Below are 18762 nucleotides of genomic sequence, written 5' to 3' on the forward strand. Positions count from 1 at the left end.
TCCCATAGCTTCCTGTGCTTTGGGAGGGGGGCCCAAGCATCCACAAAGAAAATCAGAACAGTTTGTGGCTCACCATAACCAAAGCAGTGCACAAGAAACAGTGCCGGATAGAAAGTGGTAACACTCTCTGTCTGCAAGCTGAGGTTATCCCTTCTGCACGGACACTTGAAAACATTTAGACTGACCTTAACTGTGAGTCTATGATTATTTTTGTTACTGTCTCCCAGCAAGATTAAGTAATTCCAAATACTGAGGGGATGACACTCCTGCATGTGTTTTGTCCTCCTGTCTCCAAATAACTATCATAATTTGTAATCATTTTGCTTCCTGGCACATCTTCTAGTTTTCTAGAGAGGGGAGACTATCACCGTATCCTATTTCTGTCCATCTTTATCCTCCCTGCCTGACTTCTAATCCTTTTGTTCAACGTCACTAGAAGATACAAAAGCTGGGGAAGTATCCTGGGGAAGATGTGCCCGTACAATTTATGAAAACAGGCTGCAAGGTAGAAAAGGGCTCCAGTTATGCCTTTCCCAATGGTTAACACCCCAATGGCTGACAGAGGGGTCAGCAGAGGTATATAAGGCTATGAGAGGCCAGGTTTATTAGCACTGCTGCCCAGATGTTTTTCTTTGCTGGGGCTGTCCCCACTCTTGTTGTTTCCATCAGTTTCAACTCCAGTGTTATCTGCTGTGATCTAAGAAATGCTCCACTTCTGCTTCAAGTGCATTTTCTTGTAGAATTCACACACTTTGTTGGGTAACAGACAGGTGAGTCCCATTGGACACGTGTCTTTCTTCAGATCTTTGGGAGATCTGGGGAGAGATTTCTAGAGATTGCTTGGATTTGAGTTTTCTTTTATTTATTTACTTATTTATTTTAAGTTGAAAAGAGCACCCAGGCTGTTTGCCTATCTGAGATCTTGTTCCACTCGCCGGGTGGCTTTTGATCCATGAAGCAGTGTCTCAGCTGCATACCTCACTGGAAGAAAATCTTACAGACACTGAAGTTTTGCAATGGAACAGTTATGCACTTGTCTTACTTCCAGCATTTCCTCACAGCCCTTGGTTAGGCCCAGAAACTAGAGCAGCAACTTCTCAGCATTAGCGTCTGCCCCGTCATTAACTAATTGAGTTAGTCCTGCAATCTCCAACCCCAAAGTCAGAGACACTACCTCATAGCTGGTGGGTCGCTGGCAGCAAGGTTGACAAAACCCTTTGGGGATGGTGTGGAGGCTCTTTCCTGGCAGGTTCACACTTGGTTGGTTGGGTCAGTGGAGAGACAGACGGGGCGAACCGCGCTGTGCTCAAGCCAAGCCACGCTGGCCGGGGTTGGTTATGGTTTGGCTGTACCTCTCAGCACAGCCTTACAGACACAGGGGAAGAGCCCGTGGACCTTCGCTGAGTAACAGAAGCAAATTTAAGTTTTGGAGTTCTCTGGAGTTGCTGTTTTACTGCCCTCTAGGCAAAGATTAAAGCTTAAAATCTGGAAATGAAAGAAAATGCTTTCTGGAGCACACCGAAGCAAGGGGTTGAGAAGACTTTTTGTGGGACTTCATTAAGGTGTGTGTAAAATCTCTGGAAGATCTCTGGGCTCAGATAAGCAAGATCCAGTGGTGTACAACAAAGAATTATCAGGGAAGGCATCATAATTACAAAGTACTTTTATATTAAAATGATGTCATGTAATGGGTTGAAGAACAAGGAATATATAAGCCGTTCAGATCTTCTTTATCTAAATAATTGTTTTCTTATGCGTTATGCAGCAAACTTCTCATATAATTCCTATCCTTTAATGGTAGAAACTTATTAAATAAAGACTTTGAAACTATTTTAACATTTCAGTAGTATGTTTCATCTCGAGGCTGCATTACTGCAATGCTACAGGGAAGCATGGAAATACAGAACAGGTTATAGAATTAAGGCTTAATGGGGAACGTGCCATTACAGGACTTTATAGAAAATGCATAACCCCTTTTAAAACTTTATGAACTGTTGTACAGAGGATTAGATGTTAAAAAAAGAAAGAAAGAAAGAAGTATGTAATGGTATGATATTGAACTTTGAGAATTCTCTTGTAGGTCTTTGTTTTCCTGAGATCTGCTCCTTGAGGAGAGAAAAATCTGTATTTCTCTCATGTGTTGAATGGTACTGAGACTCACATTCTGTGAGCAGGAATCACAAAGAACCCTTGATTTTAGATTTTCCTTTAAGAAGTCGGTAACATAATAAGCAAAATGGAATGAGGTGTATCAACTTTTGGAAGATGAAGGGGATCGGGATTGAACCGGTGCTGGCAGTGGTTAGACCACAGGCTCTTATCAGAGCTTTATGATCAGTCTGTGAATCTCAGTAGTTCCTTGGAAGAAATGTTCGCAGGTCGTATGTTATGAAAACAAACAAACAAGAAAAGATCCAACTGGATTAAAACTGTAGTTGATCCAAAAGACTTCAGGTCTCATCTCCTAAACCAAAAGAGGTTCGTTGACTTTAGAAACAAGGGGCTCTTGTCTGCTGCCCACAGTCTGGAAAGCACCACGGAAGTGAAAAATGAGTTCCTCTTATTTGTGTACTAACACGCATCCCTGTATTGTGGATGAATGATCCTCTTTTGCCAAATCATCCTCTTGGTGTGTGAGAATGGGAGATGATTTGGAGAATACCACCAGATGGTGACTCGATGTTTTCAGCAGGGCTCCACTGTGTTCCTTGCTAGTCCGTGACACTGCCACAGCTGTGGAAGAGCTGAGAGTTGTGTGACCTTGCTCTGTTTACTCTATGGCAGCATGTCTCTATACTGTCGTTGGATCTTTTTATCTGCTTGTGCCATGGGTGACCATGACCTTTTCTTTGTCGTCTGGGCTTGAGACTGACCTGCCTGACTCCTGAGCTGGATTAGATCTCATTTGACTTGTATTTCTTTCACTGCCAGGATGAGGAATCCTTTTTATTCAGCCCTTCTTACCTTAGGCAACTGCCACTGAGCTTCTGTCTTTTCTCTGGAGATGTTATTTGCCCAGAAGAGCCATCTACATCAATTTCAGTATTTGCAAGATTTTCAGAGCTTTCCGTTTGTGCATAATCTCGAAATGCACTTCTCATTCCCTGCAGATTTCTGAAAATGGAAAATTAGAAACTGCTTTTTATAGATATCTGCTATGTTACGAGTGGATTCAAATGTACTTATGTTTAGTTTGTCCTGTGGTTTGGTCACTTTGTTCCAATGGGCAGTATAGATGTGTGAGTGTGGCCTGATGAACAAGAAGTGCATTTCCAGGGCAGGAATGGGTTTATTATATACTCTGTTTTTCACTGGAGAGAAGGTGTGTATTTACTGAATGCAAAGTTGTAAATGCATTTGTAGAGCAACCTTCTCTTTTCTAGCATCTGTTAGGATGTAGATGGCTTCTGGGGAGGGAATACAGGACCGGCCTCTAGGATGCTGGAATGAAATACAATTTCACAAAAGGTTTTCAGCCTAAATTTTCTTCTAAGCTGAGGTTTGAAGCCGTGAGTTACTTCCCAAGAGAAGAGTGGAAATAAACAAGGAAAGAAAAGTGTGTAGAGATTGCTGCTGGAAATGCAGCATAGTAAATAGCCACTCATTGCTCTCAGGCCTGTACTTTCCATTGAGAACGCATTTCCTCAAGCAATAAAGTCTCTTTGTTTTAATGGATCTGCTATACAGCCACAGTTTATATCAGGAGCATTTCCTCAAGGCACAAGGGTAGAGAGTTTGCCCTTGGAGGCTGAATTCTCTTCACCTGCACAGGTGTCAGTCCCTGTATGCATAGGAGCAGCTCTTTGGCTTCTTGAGATTCCTTAGATTTTCCCTCCAAGCTTTGCCTTACTGTGGTCTAGATCAGCATTTAGGGTGTTTCCATTGGTACCAGACTTAAGGTGTGCAAGAACTTTCTCCTGTATCCTTACACCAAACTCTCATGGGCTGATTTCATGGCTAACGATCCTAGTGAGATTAGACTTCGAATCCAGGGAAGGCCGAGTTTAAAAAAAAAAGCCACGAAAAAACAAAACAGTCAAGAAACTTACAGAAGTGGAACAGAAAGAGACAAGAATTAAGTGATTAGCCAGTTCAGTCCAAATGACAAAGAGCTGTTTGGAAGAGGACTCATCCATACTGCAAAGATTCCGTATGGCTGCTCTCAGGGTCTCCTTCCCCTCAACTGCTGGAACACGGAACTTTCCAGCTGCCTCTTACTGCACTTTGCTCAGAGCAGAGAAGATATTACAAATGAACGTTTCTAAATCCCTCATTCAGTGTACTGAGGGCCAGAGCCTGAAGTAAGACTCCTGATAAACATGGGGATCCAAATCTGGCCCTGGGAGAGCTATCATCTATTACACTCCAGCAAAAGAGTGAGCTGATGTTAAGATCTTACTGCTCATTGCAAAGCTTATTTTGTTACATCAGCAGGCCACAAGGTTCAATAAGTTATGTGGCCTTTATCTGTTCCATATGTACTGGCTGCCTCCTGTAGTTCGTATGCATTTACGCTGTATATGTGCTTTAATGAGGGACTCCAATGCCTTTAGACAGTAGAAAATGCAAATTGATGCTCCGGTCTGTAAAACTCTGTTTAAATTTGACTCTGCATCAAAAAATAATGCCAGTAATTGCAGATTTTGTTTTCTAGATACAGGCTTCCAGCAGCACTCATTCCTTGGGGGATTTTATAGGCATTGAAATTTGATAGATTAATTGTTAATAAAGGTTAGATTGAGTAAGTGCATACAAACAGCATAGCGAGTTTTGTGTTTACATTGGCTCCCAAACATTTTTAAAGGGCAGTTTTGGACTGAGATGCCAGACAGAATTTTTCAGTTTTGTGCCTAGAAAATTATTTAACTGTGGAACAATCCGTGCCATAAAGCCGGTTTTCTTTCTTTCCTTCTTTCTTTCTTTCTTTAGTTTGTTTTTTTTTCATCATGTTATCACTGTCTCCTATCAGGATCTTACTGTGCAATAGTGACCTCTGATGTAAAGGAATCAGGAGTGCCACTCGCAGGTCCTCCTGCACAGCCTTGCAGAGCAATTATAAGCCTATTCATCACCAGCCAAACAGCTTGCAAAGGGAGGGACGTGTGTGCATGTGCATACACACACACGTACATGAACAGACAACTGAAAAACTGGCAATAAAGAGAAATTGAGGAGCACAACACTGAAGGATCTGGAGCTGTTAATTTTTATAGCGGATACAGATCCTAATATTTTATGAGGTTTAGAACTATCAAGATAAAAAAAAAGTAATATCTGGCATTACCCTTTTTGTTTTAATACAGAGATAAAACTATCACTTGAATAAAGCAGCATTATGGTTAATAGACCTCTTCTTTATGGACAAACCTATCTTCCTGTTTCCTTTTGTCAATATTTATAAAAACAGATGGAAGTTTTTTGCTCAATCCTATGCAAAATCCACAAACTGTTTTTTAGAGGCACTTCCCCTGCTCACTTATCTCAAGGTGTATTTCAGTTTAATACTGGGGCTGGGCTGATACCAACCTGCTACCGTGTGTCATAGCTGGGGACCCAGCTCCCTTTAAATGCAGGCTGAGCTCACACCAGGGATTTGGATGAGTCTTAGAATGGTTTAGATTGGAAGAGACCTTAAAAATCACCTATTCCAACTTCTATGGGCTGGTTGCCACCCACCAGATGAGGCTGCTCGGGGCCCCATCCAGCCTGGCCTTGAATGCCTCCAGAGATGGGGCACCCACAGCTTTGGGCATCATGCCACAGCCTCACCGCCCTCTGAGTAAAGAATTTCTTCCTAACGTTGAACCCCAGTCTCCCTTCTTTTAGTTTCAAGCCATTTTCCCTTCTCCTATCACTGTCAGGCTATGTAAAAAGTCAGTCCCACTCCTGTTTATACGCTCCCTTCAATTACTGCTAGGCTAAAGTGAGGTTTCCCTGGATCCTTATCTTCTCCAGACTGAACAAGCTCAGCTCCCTCAAAATTTATTCACACGAGAGGTGCTCCAGCCCTCTGATCATCCTCATGACCCTCCTCTGGACCCACTCCAACAGCTCCGCATCCTTCCTGTACTGGGAGCCCCAGTCCTGGATGCAGTACTCCAGATGGAGCTTCTGCAGGGCAGAACATAGTGGGACAATCTCCAGAAGAACAGTAGGCTGAGAGGCTTCCCATTGCAGAACTAACGTGTGGGCAAATGATTGGGCCATGCACAGGTGCTGTCTGTGAGCAGTGTCACCCCTAAGTGCTCTCCCTTTGCTCAGCAGGTTATAGCTGCACTGGGGCTCTTAGGTGGGCCAGGCGGTGGCTTTGCAGAGGCCACGAGGTAATCCTTGAGGTCAGAGAAATAGATTGCAGTAGGGTGGAACAGAAACTGGGGAGAATGCTGGCTCCAGGCTGTGGGAGAAGTCTGTGTTCATGACCCTTTACAGTAAATAATACTACACCTTTAGGAATAATAACAGAAACATTTATTTCTAGCTTACTCAACAGAAGATGCCAAAGACATACTTTGAAGAAGCAGGGTATTTGGAGAAATGTGATATTATATTGGATGCAGCTTTGAGAAATATGTTAATGTAATGAGGCTGAGTAAGATGGGGGTTTGCTGTGCATGCAGAGTAAGGGCGATCTCAGAGGCAAGGCATGAAACGAGTGTTCAGGTGATCTGCTTTCCACTCTTATCAAACACAGGCTTCCTCTCTGCCTTTATTTACCTTTGTGATAGTTTGACAGCCCTGAAAGTACAAAAAAAACACACTTTTTTTTGTGCTCTACAAGAAAGCTGCGTGAAGAAACACAAGAATTTGCAAAGTTGTCAAGTCTTCAAGCAACAGAGGTCATATGAACCTACAGATAGATCAGATTCCTGGAAAATGCTAGTAGTTATGATCGTGTAGCAATACACCAGTGATTGCCTCAAACTGTAGTGAGCAGGAGGATGCGATACAGCCTAAGCACTAAACTGTCCTTTGGGTGTGAGCTTATTTTTTCTGTTTTCATTTGAGCTTTTATCAAAACTGTCAAAAGATTCCCTCCTCCCTTCCTCCCAAAATTATATATATATATACACACAAACACATATATATATACACACACGTATTATGGAACTGTTATGTCTTTAAAACAAACCTCAGTAGAGTAATTGCTGTTTTGTAGCTTCTGGGAAAGGAAGGCTGGATTTTTCCAGAGTCATTGCAATCCCAACGTAAACATTTTGGAGAACCACATGTGTTTAGGAAGTACTTTGATGATATGTAACATTCAGTGGATTCTTCAATATATTGAAAAAAAAAAAAGCTGTGTATGCTTTGTAATCTGAGCCCTGGCTGGGCATCAAGCTTCCCATAAGGCATTCTGTCCTAGCTGCAGCCAAGAGACCTGATACCAATAGTGGTCCAAGAATTCAAGGTGTTCGTTAATATTCAGCTATAATGAATGCAGCATGTGTTTTTGAATAAGCTGCACGCTTGAATGAGAACCTCTCATTCAAGAAGCTCAAGTGTATAGTATAGTGATTAGACTTGGCAAAAAGCAGTTGTTTTGTACAGGTGACACCAGCCTGTTAATAGCGATTGCGGGCAGTGCATGTCCTGTAGTGTCACTCACAGAAGCAAGACTCTGAGCTGCTGGGCTGTCATGGTGCAAATCCCAGGGGAGTGCCACGATGGCAGAGTCCCTTCAGGTTGGCACAAATGTGCTTTGCATTAGAACCCAGTTGTTTCAAGCTTGATATATGTTCGGCTGAATGCTCAGTCCCTTTCACTCTGGTTGATTTGTTATAAGTTTGCTCGCTTCCAGTAAACTAAAAATGGGCCTGCTTTCTAGAAACCATTTGTTTGAGCATCTATGGAGAATCAGTCCCACTTACACTGGGTCAGCCCAGTAACCCACACCAGCAGTGCAAGATTTTGAGTTTGTTATGGAAGGGTCGAAAAATAGAACTTGAGCGTTTATCTTTGTGATACCTAAAATTTCACCAATCTCAGAGCAGTCTTCAGTCTTCAAAGCAATCGTAACCTGTCTTTCAACAGTCACTTAGGTCCAGTGTATGGTATGTTATCACTAGTGGTGAACATGCTGGGGGGGTATTTTCATCCTAATATGTGCAGGATTGGGGCCAAAACATCTATTCAGTTGCATAATGGGGTATTAGGGTGGAGGCCCTCATTTCCATGCTGTTCAGATGATCTTTATACAGGGAAGCAAGATGTTCTAATACCCTTATCTTACCTTACATAACTACAGATGTTAATCATCAAAAAAATAAAATGATCCAGCCCTTTTTAATATTAGGGAATGAAATGATAAGGCCTGACTTAATTTTTCAGTGTTCACTTGATAAACTTGAGAGCTGGATTCAGTAGACTTCTCAGTAGCCTTCGGATGTAATTATATCAGCCTAGGTGTATATATTCATCTTTTCTCCTTATAAGAGGTATTTACATGAACTTTAGAGTGGAAATTCTTAAAGGGTTAACTGAAAGGAGGTATTTGGATTTCTTTCTAGGGAGAGGAAGGTAATATTTTTAAGAAATAGCAATCTGAAAAAATAATCAAAAGATATTTATAGCACATAGCAATTGTTTAATGAGTTTTCAGCATTTCCATTTCTAGGCAACAAAATTTGTCAGCCACCAGTATACTAAAAAGTGGTTTGAAGTGATTATTCGCTTTGGTGCTATTCCTCATTAAAGCAAAGCTTCTGAAACCAGCATGGAGAGGAGTTTCAAAGTGAAACCATTTTTTTTAAAGTATGACTGCATATCTCTCTAGAGTTGCTTATGGTTCCACTTTCCACACCCTATAAATAATAATAATGATTGAAAATAACAAAAGCTTCCCACTCAGACCAATTTACTGCAATTTTCCTTTCACCATCTTATTCAGTTTATTTAATCTTTAAGCTATCTCTGAATTGCCTCTGGATTTCAGACACATACATGCAGATAATTAGCATAGGTGCAGATATTACGCAAGATCAGCAGGCTTATCAGATACAGGCATTTCTAATGTGTCGGTCCTTTGCAGATCCTTTTTAGATTGCTACTTTCTAATAACCATGGACATTTTTGGGAGAATGAACCCCTGGTCTTCCTTCTCCAACTGAAGCAGACTCCTATGGATGGGACTTGAATGCAGAACCAGCTCTCAAAGGAAGGCTGCAATCTGCATGCCACACCTCTGCCCTCTCTTGTATACAACGGAAAGCCCATCAATGTTACTGTAAATTGTGGTGGCTCAGTCCAGGGAAACCATATTTTGCACCTCATCTGGTCTAAATATTGAGTTTATGAGTGAATGTTGCTTTGCATTATGTGTTATAGATGCTTTATGTTTATTTAAGAACTCAGTTTGCAGGAATGTTTTCCAGACATGCGGTTTACCGCAATAGACAGTTGTTGATATTCTGATCCCAAGAGCGTTAGAATATGTTTAGAAATTGCGACACTTTTAAAACCAGATGTTCTACATAAGCTACACAAAAAAAAAGGGGGGTGGGGGAACAAATAGAACTGTCATTTGGCATGAAAACAAGCCTGTGTTAAAGCAAAGGCAAACACATACCAAGTGAAATAAACGCGGTGAACTGCCCTCAACCCTTTCCTCCTTTTGTAAGTAACTGTTTTAACAAAAGATGGAAAATCCTAGCTCCCAGATGGTGTGGGAAGGGAGAAGGAAGGCTTTCAGGTCCAGGTTCCCATTGGAAGGAAGTTGTTGGATCTTACTCCTGCGATGGATCAAAACAGAGTGACAGAGCTGGGCAACTTCATGCAGGGAAAGAATGTAAATCTGGATTCAAAGCCCAGCATGGAAATGCATTTTCTTTTTCTTTCTAAAGGCAAATGGTCGCCACTGAGGAGGCAAAGAACATTGTGCCCGGCATGGTGAATCACCACAAAGAGGTTCCTCCCAGCAGCTACTGGATGGTGGCACGTACTACTCTGGTGTCCAGGATGATTTGATGGAGAAATGTCTGCAAACAGGTGGGGGATCCTGCACCAGGAACAGCCTGAGATGCTGAATTATCTCAAAATATCTCACCTAGAGGTATCTGAAATAAGAGCACAGTTGGGCAGCAGAAGAATGGGGACTCATCTGCTGATGACAGACCATCTCTTTCCATTTAATCTGTTGCTGTTTTTAAGTCTGACTTTAAATTCTTTGCCTTGTTCATATAAACAAAAGGTGAAAAAGCTTCACATAGACCAACCTCCAGCCTGTTAGGGTAATCAGTGACAGCAATCCAGGTCCTGACAGAAGAAAATAAGACCATGTGGCAGCCAAAAGAAAAAGAAACCAAGTCACTTTTGCTTTCCCTTACAACTGCATCCCACAGGGACAGAAACATATTACCAGCATGTCTGGGGACGTTTTCATGAAACTCTTAGTTTAAGCAACTACAACAATGCATGTATTTGCCCAAAGATTGAAAACCTTGCATTTGTGGTATAGAAGTGATGTAATGTCTGCCATGCAGCCTGGCTTGTAAACAGTTAAATCGGAACTGCAAAGAAAAGTGTTGTGCAAACATGACTTTGCCAGCAGGTCTCCTGAGCACGGAGTGTTGGCTCTGCTTGCACCCTCCAGTATCCCTTCAGAGCTGCAGCAAGCTTTCTCTGCACACTGCTGCTGCCTTTTTGCATTTTGGTAGGCTGCAAAGGAACAGGATCGCTTATAAGCTAGTGGTTTCACAGGAGGCAATTTACTGATGTTAGTAAAAGGAAAAAACTGCCCTACCAGCTTAGTCACTCTGCCTCCGCTGAGCAGAAGACTCCTCCTAGCATTGGACCAGTTTGTTCGTCCAGCTTCAAAGAATTAACGCAGTAGTAGAATCTGCCCACTGACTCATTCTGCTACTCATGAGTACCTGAAAAGCCAGCTCTGAAACTCTTACTAGGTCTGCCTCACTAAAGACAATTTATGACGGAAGTTCATGTACATATTTATTTTGTTGCTAAAGAGTTTGCTGGCATACTTCAAAGTGTGGGCTATTGCCTGTTCAGGTTTATTGCCTGCTTGAGTGAATTATTGCCTACCTGAACAGGCCTGCTGAGCAATAGTTCAAATTAAAACATGTCATTTATCATGTTCACACCAATCCAAAATGACCGCAAAACCCAAGGTGTAATTATTGCCAGCCTCTGACTGCAGAGCTATCACAGCAAGCTCTCAGCCAATGGGGAATACTGGTTCCTCTCTTCAAAGCAAATGTTCTGCTTTCTTCGTAATCAACAAATATGACCCTAGCATTAACAGTAATGCTGTCTCACATGCTGATATTCACCTCTGAAACCAACTTTTAAATATAGTGGAAGAGTGTGGCATGGATCTCATCCAAGGTGACTTTTTCTTCAAAATACAGTTTTAGACCAGAATTTTTTCATTCAAATTTCTTCTTTGAAAAACAAGTCTTGCAGTTTTCACCAATATCTGCAAAGTAGGTTGTCACATGTCCTGGAATGGTGGTGTTATTTTTATTGCTGATATTTTTTGTTGCTGCTACCAAAAGAAATCTCTGCATAAGCATCAGCTGTTGGACTCCTGTGTGCCTACAGCTGTAGTAAGTGAAGCCTGTACACCCATGTTCTGCTCCATCCTTTTCTATCCCTGTTGTTTATTGTGTCATCCTTCCATATTCCTTGATATATCCCAGGGCTGGTGTCATATTTTAACCTAAAACTTGTAGGGCTGCAGCTGCCTATGGTATGTATATGAAAGCAAGGAAAAGCAGCAATATATATAGCGTGCTGTTCCCTCACATCCCTCCCTAACCCTTCCTGGCTCATCCAGGGCTTTTGAGCTTTTTCTGGATAACATAAATCTTTTGAAGTAGGAGAGAAATGAACCTTTTTCTCTATGTCTTCACTGGGACACTTTTCTTTCTTTTATTGTTGTAAGGCCTGAAAGGAGAGAAGTATTCGAACAAGAACTGAAATATCAGACAACAAAAATCAGAAGTATCTGCTTTAATGGAAGAATTTTATGGTAGGTACAAAAGGTTAATGTTTTCTGTTTCCACACATAAGTGTAAATAGAGAGGGAAATTAAAAGTGGCTTGAATCTGTTCAGAAAAGTGTGTGGTGCAATTTACCTGCACTGGGGCTGAAGGTGGGCCAGGACTGCAGCACATGGTCAGGTTGGCTGCAGTTCATGCACAGCCCTGGTTCTGAGCATCTTTATTCCTGCCTCACTTCTCCACAAACCATATCAGGTCTCTGCAACTAAATACTTCTCAAATTATGGAGTTTGCATTCTGATCTGAATTTTGCAACTCGAGCCTACCTGTGGTTATGCAGTCAGACAGAAAAGCCAACAAGCCAAGAGCAACGCCTAGTCACCGACTTTGATCTAGAAATAGTTATTATCCTGCTATCTACATTACAAAACATCCAGTTTGCTAAACCTGGGTTATCTCCTGATTTGGCTTCATTTGATAGACAAGAGCACGTCCAGCAGGGAGAGCTTCAACGTCCTGAAATGATGCATCTTTCAAAAAACTGATAAGTGATAAACCTTGCAAAACCTGAGAGTGGAAAATGATATTTCCATCCACCTCCCAACTCCCTCTCTGCAGTTCCTCCTAAGCAGCACCGCTGGCAGCCTTTGCAGATGAAATGGAGACGTGTCTGAATGCTTCACCTTACTTGGGTAATGCAGCCAGGTCAGAGCTGAGATCCACCAGCAGGCAGCAAGAAGAAAATACACTTCTAATGAGAAGCGTATCAGTATGGAGAGAATTTGTTGGAAATGATTTATTTTCAAACAATCTCTTCAAATTGCTTTCTTCTTGGAAGCATAGTGGGAAGTTACTTGAAAAGGAAGTCGCTCTGAATTCTCTCCTGTTCATTCTGAATGGGAAGAAGCTCTTCTCTCTCTGAAGAGTGAATTTGGGTCACGGTGCGGTAGCGTTCAGTCCTCGCGCTGAATTACTTGCTGAACATGTGGTAGTGTTTTGCGACATGATCTGTGAACTGGGAAGTAAGCTGAGCTCACCCAACCCGTTTCACTTATAGCTTTACACAAGTAAATAAGTATGTTTTCAGCCACTCAACACAAGAATGGCTTGCAAATTGCAACCGCCATTGCCCAGGAGGTTAAAGGTTAAGCTTTTCAACAGGTCAGACTGCAGTGCTAATTCACCTCAGTAGTGAGTCCCAGGCAGCCTGTAACACATATTTGTGGTGGTTGTGTTTGTATAGCATACACGTAAAATGAAAACCGTATGACAGAGGTTAGTCCTCTTAAATGGCTGTCACATTGGCTTGGGTAACTTTCATACAGTTATCCATATGTTCGCCAAGATTCTGGTGGGATTTTTGTATAAATTTTATTGACGTGGTGAACTAAATTGGGTAATTTCATAGCTATTATAATCAGCCAGTGGCCCAAGCAATGCACTGCTCTGTTTATCGTGAGAATGTTACTAACTGGTCTGGCCAGGTTCAGCTTCCAATGGTGGCCTTCTTCCAAGTACAGAAAACCCATATTTCTGACACAGAGGGCTCAGACAGGCGGTCCCTGTGTGCGTATCCACAGAAGCACTGATGCTGCAGGCTGAGGGCTCAGCTCCTGTCTCCAGATGTCTTTCCTGAACGTTACACAAATAAGGAGCTTGCGAGAGCTTCCTGATTTCAGTTTGCAACTGCTAAAGCTTGGACTGAGATCTGGCTCAATGGAGTTGCCTGAGTTAAGAGGCTGAATCAGTCAGATAGGCACCCGTATGCATTCAGTTGAGAGATAGGTGCTCTCATAGATACCTTGGGGAAGTGCATTTGTCCTCTGTGTGTGCCTGATCTATCGGCTTCGTGTAGGGCTCCAGTTAACTAGTGGCTGAGCGCCTGTGTCTCAGTTGGACACCTGCAGTGCTATGCATGTAGGCCTAGATAGCTACAACACATCCAAAAGTCACCATCTCAGGTGGTTTCTCCAAGGGCTTGTTTTATTCTGTGACCTTGTGTACTACTTGGTGAACAGCCACAGCATGCAAGCGTGATCCTGAGGACAGTGAGGGTGTGTGTGTAGGTGACCAAAGGAAGCCATTTACTGCTTTTTGTTGGCAGAGAAGTATTAAAATTTCCTCCTCTGCAAGGCAGGAAGAGCAGACACAGCCCTGGACTTCCTCCCTGAGATCCTTCCTGACCAGGATGCCCTTCTGCAAGGGAGGAGCTGTGACCCTTGAAGGCCATGTCTTAGCTCATCAGGACATACTCGTGCGCAGCACATACTCATTGCCCCATTGCAAAGCAGGTGAACTTCAAAACTGAATATGCAGGCCATTTCGGAGAGGTTTCTGCTGAAAGGAGAAATATGTAGCAAATAAAAAGAGCAACCTGTGAGTGCACATGGCAGGAGAAAAGCAAGATGCTTTGAGAAACTCTGATTTCCAGCTCCCAGAGTCCCTCTGCATCCCTTGGAGAAGACGAGTGGTCCCCATCTTCAGTGAAATGCCTGATGGAGCCAACAACATCACTCTGGCTTAACACTGACTATAAACGATGCTTACATTTCAAAAGCATTTTTAATAATATTTTTCATAAGTGTAAGCTAAAGTGGTTACTTTCCACCAGGGTCACGGAGAGTTCACTAAATGCTGATAGACTGTATTCTGTATTAATGGCGTTAAGCTAACTGCCTCACAGAACTGCCAGAGCCCTTTATTTAAAGAAATAGCACTGTATTTCACAAGAAAATATTTCTAAGGCTTTCCTTACTGATAATTTGTCTAAAGAGAGACAGGTCTAATTATTTATATTGAATCTGGGAAACCCAGAATTGGATGTGTTCAATAAGGTACGTGCTTTATTTGAGTATACATTTAGAGCAGCGTGCAACTTGGATCATTAAAGCATTTTGTTTTCTTTTTATTTAACAGAATATCAGCAATTAGCTTCCTTAGCTAATTATTGGATTTTTCAGCTGATTCTTTGGCTACAAGGTTAGGTCGTGCCTTTATACATAGTTTTCTGCAGCAAGAGGAGAATCACAGCGCGGATTGCATTTCTTCTCTTCAGCAAGGGGAAGGGGTCTGCAGCTCATCTGCATCAGTTCATCTATAATACTGAGCCAGGTGACGGGGCTGGGACGTATCCCTGCACACAGGACCTGGTTCATCCATCCAGAAGCATATCAGGAGTGGAGGACTTGTTTCTGGCTGTAGGTAAGATTCTTACTCCCTTGCCTGAGAAATGAAAACCATAAACGAGTTCTTGCTGGTACTTATGTAAATTCCCTATTAGGGGTGGTTTGAAAAGTGTATTAGTTAGAAACCAGTTATTATAGTTGTGTATATGAAGCGACTTTACAGCACAATTAACTAGAAAAAATGTTGTAGATTGAATAGATTCTTTCCTTGGAGGCAGTGCAACCCATTGAAATCCATGTGACTGCACTGGGAATCCTCTGCATGGAGGGCTTGGTAATACAGCCCGTATCCTGCCAGCACTGAGACAAAGTCCAGAAACTGTGATATCTTGAGAAGGGCAGGTTCAGCTTCTTGAGTGATAAACTGTCCATAAATGTAGTGAGAGAAGTTGAAGGTCATATTTCGTGGGAAAACAGATCCTGAGGCACCCATTAGAGTCTCGGTGCATGCAAACGGGTTTCAGCCTATTGTTTTAGAGAAGCTGTACTCTTGCTTATCTGTGTAAGATGGCACTGAATGACCCCAAGCAAGCCTGAGTTAAAGTACATAGAGAGAGAATTAATTAGTCAGGCATTTAACCATGAGCTTAATGTTAGGCATTCAAATTGAGGGGAGATAGATAATTTTGTTAAAATTACGTCAGTGGCATTGTTTGTATGTTTAAAGTTAATCACTGAACTTATCTATTGCATTATGTCAGGGTCTAATAGCTTGTGCACTTATTAACGGATCTAAGATGTTTAATGCATTTATCATGAACTCTTGCTGCACGTGAAGAATTGATTGTTGCCCACTGATAAGTGGGGTAAGACCAGTGTAGCCCTGATCTTACAAATTGAGGGCTAACAGGGAGCTGAACATGAATAGGGAAGGTGCCCAAGGCAGGTAGGTCTTCAGCAGTTCACCATCAGCAGATAAGGTTTTCCAGAGCCCTCAAGGCTGAGCAAACATCTCTGGTTTTGGCATTATCCCCAGGGGGAACAGCATTAGGCCACTGCTGAGTGCTTTTGAAAACTTTTGCTCAGTGGGCTGGAGGTTGTAAGAGAAGAACGTTGTGGTCTCCATGCATGAAGATGAGTTCTGGTCTTTGTCACTCATGGATGTGCTGCCTATACTTGGGATGTCCTCTCACCTCATCATCAGTTGGACACAGTTGCCTTTTGCTCTCAGAGCTGAGTGTGGGTAAAGGTGACAGACCTCAAAACCCAGACAAATGGATCTTCTTTGCAAGAGAGACCTGTGATCTGGGCTACCCCATCTGGTTCCATCTTCACATATGTGGGAAGGGAGGTCTGGGGAGGTCTAGGCAAGAAACCAGTATTCCCACTCACTAGTAATCAAAAAAGATGTTCCTGAGCGATGTACTCAGCGCCTTCAGTTCTCACTGGGGTAGAGTTCCTTTGGGACTACTTTCCTGTGTCTTTAGGGGATGTAACCAAATTATACCACATGAGAGCTTGTAATTTTAATGCTATGCTGTAAGGGAAAACTATAAACATAACAGGAAAGACTGGATGTTTTCCATTCATATTTTTAGAAAGGTTGCTTCTCATCTGTACACATTAGTTTTCCAGCATCTTTGGCAAGATTTAAATGAATTATTTAACTGGAATTGAAAAGCAAGTCTTACTTCTAAATTAAGCCAATAAAAGCTCTTCTTTTTTCTTCTTTTTCCTCCTCCAATTCTTAGAATGTTACCACAGAAGATAAAGATCAAATCCAGATACAAGAGGCGATAAGGCTAACAAAATACCAAACCTCTGAGCTGATGGGCTGGAGGCTGTGCTTGGAGAGAAATGACTGGCTATGGTCAGAAGCATGGTCAGTACTGCTGAAGTGATAAGGCTTTAACCAGAAGTATTTCCATCTTGCGGCAGTCCTTTGTGACGGGTACCACTGCTCCAAGAACTCTTCTATCTGTGGTGTCAAAAGCGGGGAAACCAGGAATGGACCCTGGCTTGAAAGGTCAGTCTCTTGTCCTCTATTAATGGGAAATCTGCAGAAGCAATGTGTCAGAACCCAGCAGGAGGACTTGTTTCAGAAACTAGAACCTGTTGGAAAGAAGCACTTGGTAGGAGGGGTGAACTCTGCTGCCAAGGCTGTGCTGCGATCACTGCTTGGTCTGGCCAGGCTGAAACTGGGGATGTTTTACAAGCTGAACCCACACCCTGGGGGTCAGAAACCCCATTCTGCTTTGTGTGAGAGGTAGTAGCCCTTGATCCTCACTCTGCGGAGCTTAAAATGCCCGTTTCCTTGTGTTACGTGTGGATGGGAAAAGCCAATCATCTGAGTTGTAGAGCAGGAGATCTTTAATGCCCACACCAACCCTCTCAAAAAAAGTTTCTCTAGTAATTCATGCTTCCCCTTTTGCTATTAAGACAAGATGTTTTCCTGCAGCTGAGCAGTAAATGTTTCATAAACAGTCCCTCCGTCTGCAAGTGGACCTTGAAAATTGATTATTTTGTGTTTGTTTCTTTTAGTCTCCAAATGTTTCTACCGTTATGAGGCAGGCAGTTATTTAGCTAGGAAGGAATGCAAAGAATTACAGAAGTTGAAAGTGATTAGGACTCTGTCTTTTAAGACAGAGCCAGTGACAAAGCCTGGCATTCAGCCTGCAGGGAGTGAGCATCATAAGACACCCTGAAGCCTTGAAATCCCTGGATATTAAACCCCATGGGGTGGCTTTTGCATTATCAGGGAAGAGACGATATTGTGGAGACAGCTTTCTTCATATTTTAAAGGTCTCTGAGTTAATATTTATTCTAAGTAGTTATTTATTTTGGGGTACTTATATTGTTTCTAGGAAGGCCACAAAGAGTTCAATGTTATGGAGAAATGGTTACTTTGTGTTTATGGTTAAAGCAAAAACAAGAAGAAAAAAAAGAAAGTGCCAAACAATCCTGCCCCAGTTCTTTATTTAAGGAGACAATGTACTTTCCACCCATGCACAGGCAGTGCTTTACAGGCTGTATAATAAAACGCTGTTCCAGATATTGTCTAAATAGAAACAGATTTAACCCTGCTGTTGTGACTTGCATCGCTGGGTAATGAAAGTTTTCAGACTGGTTTTACTTTGTTTTATGCTCACTGTGAACTGCGCATCCACAAAGCCTTGTGCACATAGACCTGTTGTGCCACTGCCATCTGTTTGTGTAGAAAAGGTGGATGCCCCCTGAAACATAAGGCAACAGCAAGGGTTTGACCTTCTCTGTTAGGATGAATTCATCCCTCAAAGTGATATTTCTTGCAAAGACCACTGATCATAAAACAGAGCCCTGTGGTTTCCAATGGGAGTTTCAGATGCTCATGATAACGAGGCGGTGGTTCCTATTTGTGAGATAGGTCTGAAACCCAAGTGTTTCTAAGCCTAAAGCTCTTCGAAGGTGAGTTAAATCATTTACCTCTGCAGTTGTCTACTGATGGCATACTCAGAACTGCTGAAAAGATTCTTTAATTTAAGTTGGCTTTGACAGTTACCCACTGCTGTGTTACCTAAAGCAATCTCCAAGCATTTCTCCGTAGGGGGAAAGACCTATGATAAGAGATAGTCCCTGAAGATCTGAGAACAAAAGATGGGCTGCAGCATATGCATGTCAGGAAACGGTCCATTACTCATGAA

General features: G+C 42.3%; 1 long non-coding RNA gene across 1 annotated transcript in view; it reads left to right on the forward strand.

Annotated features, from left to right (window-relative positions):
• The window catches only part of LOC140257465 (uncharacterized), a 101982-nt gene extending 84874 nt beyond the window's left edge, over positions 1-17108 (forward strand). Inside the window, exons 3-6 of the long non-coding RNA XR_011905022.1 lie at positions 9840-9984; positions 11900-11986; positions 14874-15158; positions 16834-17108. This is a non-coding gene — a long non-coding RNA (uncharacterized lncRNA). The remainder of the gene's footprint in view (positions 1-9839; positions 9985-11899; positions 11987-14873; positions 15159-16833) is intronic.
• The last annotated feature ends 1654 nt before the right edge of the window (positions 17109-18762 follow it).

The sequence above is a fragment of the Excalfactoria chinensis genome, chromosome 11 (assembly GCF_039878825.1).
Source record: "Excalfactoria chinensis isolate bCotChi1 chromosome 11, bCotChi1.hap2, whole genome shotgun sequence".
Lineage (NCBI taxonomy): Eukaryota > Metazoa > Chordata > Aves > Galliformes > Phasianidae > Excalfactoria > Excalfactoria chinensis.